Source organism: Anneissia japonica, unplaced genomic scaffold (assembly GCF_011630105.1).
Source record: "Anneissia japonica isolate Jap-2015-1 unplaced genomic scaffold, ASM1163010v1 scaffold287748_len1686314_cov196, whole genome shotgun sequence".
In the NCBI taxonomy this organism is placed as follows: domain Eukaryota; kingdom Metazoa; phylum Echinodermata; class Crinoidea; order Comatulida; family Comatulidae; genus Anneissia; species Anneissia japonica.
The window spans coordinates 1,132,978-1,136,292 of record NW_022727190.1 but is presented as its reverse complement, the minus strand read 5'-3'; the positions used below and the strand labels follow the sequence as shown (position 1 = coordinate 1,136,292).

The 3,315-nt window shown below is 35.6% G+C and overlaps 1 protein-coding gene across 1 annotated transcript in view; it reads right to left on the bottom strand.

The window, feature by feature from the left end:
- Positions 1-909, bottom strand: part of LOC117113574 (solute carrier family 46 member 3-like) — a 19,472-nt gene extending 18,563 nt beyond the window's left edge. The window contains exon 1 of the mRNA XM_033256951.1: positions 471-909. The gene's annotated coding sequence lies outside the window, so the exon portion shown is untranslated. The remainder of the gene's footprint in view (positions 1-470) is intronic.
- Between the last annotated feature and the right edge of the window lie 2,406 nt (positions 910-3,315).

Below are 3,315 nucleotides of genomic sequence, written 5' to 3'. Positions count from 1 at the left end.
TATAATGTGAGTGTCCAAGCGCGCGTGTTTGTACAATTATACATTTGATGAGTTCATTAAATGCGATTAAAGAGCGCATTAAAATATTTGTGTTAGCGTGATCTGTCTATTTAGGCCTATGTGTATTAATGTGTAATCTCCTATGTATAGGCCTATAAGGAAATATATTACGTCACGACATGTAATAAGATTTCATTAACATTAATCTATATGCTGTGCCTTTCGGTTCTCAGTATGTGGTTAGTTTAGATTCCGTCTGGCCTTAGAATGGATGAGTTTGCTATTAACACCCGGAACTCGACCAACGAAATAAGGAATAGTCTAATATTTGTTTTAACTGTTTATATTCCATTAGACTTTGTGATCATTTGTGGAAACGCATTTGTTCTTATGGTCATTCACCGAACTCCTAGTTTACAACAGCCACAGTTTACTTTACTTGCTAGTTTAGCATTAGTTGATCTACTTACGGGGATCATCGGTGTCCCCACCTTCGTGTGGGGGCTTGTCGTGCGGGGATCCCTCTTCCTGCAGAACGTCGTTGATTGTCAGTTACAATACATACCTGTGAAAATTTTTATGTCGGCGTCGTTTCTCCATCTCATTTTTATTACTACAGACCGGTATGTTGCAATAGTTAAACCTTTACGATATGGACAAATTATTACTCAGACACGAATTTATTGTGCTATCGTTTTTTCTTGGATTCTAGCCGGTCTGTATGCCAGCGTCCAGTTGTTCTGGAAGACCAAACGAATTGAAGGAATTTTCATTTGTTACCAGATGAATCCACAAGGCTTTGAAGTTCAACGTCGCCTGATCTTGATCATTATTCCAACAGGTGTGGTTATATTAATCATTATGTATTTCCGAATTTTCATGGAGGCAAGAAAGCACAGGAACGCCATAGCCGCGGCTCAGAATGCATTCGACACACAAACATCAGCTCATAAAAAATTTAAAGCAGCTAAAACAATCGCTTTGATGGTCTGCTTATTTGCTGTTTCCTATGTACCTTATTCTGTCAGAGTTGTAATCTTCTTATTTGGGTTTGAACGTTCGGATATATACTGGTACGAATTGATGTCGGAGGTATTGCTGTGCAGCAGTTCGGCCATCAACCCGTTCATCTACGTGTTCCGTCATAGGCAATTCTCATCTGCTTTACGTCGTCTAATGAAAAACAACGTTAATAGGGACAAAATTCTCAGTTAAATCTTTTTAAAAAGTAACTTCAACTACGGAGATACATTTTCTTCATGCTTCAATGACATTGTATTAAAACAAAAGAATTATAAACTCATTTAAACACGCTGAGATTTTATTATATTATCATTATTGTCGTATGTATGTTGAAAAAGTTTTTTAATCAAATATTTCTATGGGATTTTACAACCATATAACTTTTTGTAGAAATACCGGGATGGTGTCTGACAGGGTATAGTTTTAGTTTTTCTGGCAGGGTATAGTTTTAGTTTTTCTGGCAGGGTATAAATTTAGTTTTTAACAAAGAAGGTATAAATATTTGAAAGTAAAACATACTTGCCGCTCTAAATGTTGGACCGCAGTATCAAAATCCTGGCCGTTCGTGTTCAGTAATTTAAGGATACTGTGTTGTGTGTCTATGCTCGATGACAATCATTAAATTGCGACTCACAGGAAAAAATACAGCTATGTCATAAGGCTGTGTGTAAAAAAATAAACATGTGACATGCCTAAATATGGTCATGATGACATCACATCATGACCATATATAGGCACATAATGACTATATATGGGCATACAACATTTTTTTTGTCAAATTTAATAATCCGGATAGAGCTTTTAACAACAATCACCTAAAAACAGGCAACCGAAGCCCAGTGTGAAGTGGCTGGACAACAGAGGCTACTACATATCTTAGGGGACATTCTTAAAATTATATCTTTTTAACTGTACGGTCGTTCCAAGGTAAAACAACGTTATAGTTAAATTAGTTAAGTCGACCATTTTTTCTTGTACGGACGGGGCTTCATAGGAAATAGCTTTGCTTGTTTTGAATGCATCTTCCCTTTCAATTCATCATCGCATTTTTGCAATGCTAATTGATTATTTATCTATTTATCTACTGGTATGTAGGTAAGTAATTTGAAAGGACACCATGTTAATATGAAATCGCGATCAAACATTTTGGTTACAAATCTTTTACAACAACCAGCAGGGGCAAGTTTAAATGATATAAAATAAAGAGAGGGAGACAATGATTTCACTTTTCATTTTTATTGGTCATCTTCAGGAATGAGAACCAGGTGATTACAAAAAAATGCTACAATATACAATGAATATTGTATATTCATGATAGCAAAACATGCTCCTTGCTTGATTCTACACAATCATTCAAGAGCAACCAAACAAACCACATATTTCGGATAAGGCAATTAATTAATTGCCTCACCAAATATGTCATTTATCTCATATGTTGTAATATTTGTGGTAAACAATATGTCGGAAGATCAAAAGACACTCCGTATGAGAATGACACAACATAGATCAGCTATCAGAACATCTAAGCTTGATCAACCAGTAGCCGAACATTTCAATTTAGCTGGTCATTCAATTTCAAATTTCAGAGTAATTGCAATAGACCATAATGCCAATTGGAGCGACAAAAATCGCAAAGATAAAGAGAATCACTGGGAACTTTTACTTAAAACCACCACACCATTTGGACTCAATATTAGGTATCAATTATCAGTACACTAAATTAAACCAGTGGCATTCCAAATTTATAAATCATTTGGCTTATTTATGCCTCTAAAGTTTAGTTTTGGCCTTCCTGTTCACTTGTTCACGCTGTTTATTCTTATCTCACCTAGCCTATTGTTTCTAATCATGCTTGCATGAAATTCTCAATTTATACTATCTGGCTTTTTCTACCCTCACTCACTCGCCACAGAGGAAGGACTAGTGTTGTCTGAAAGCTCTGGTTCTATTTCTGGCTGTTTACTTACGTTTACTTTTTAGCTGTTGCTTATCATATTTGTATCTCTACCGAGATCCAGCCATTGTTTCCCACAGCATTGTTGTTTTTCAGTATTTTGCCTTTTAATATATATATATATATATAAGTTGTATTTTGAACCAAGTCCGTAACTGGAATATTCATTTTTTTTTATCACACGAAAGCTATTAAAATTGGTATACGGACATAAACCACCCAGGACATAAACCACCCAATTGGAATATACCATTGTTAAAGTGGGTGGGCAACAGGGTGAACAATGTTGGGTGGTCTTGCTTTTATCTAGCTTTACTTAATTTGCTATTGTACACTCC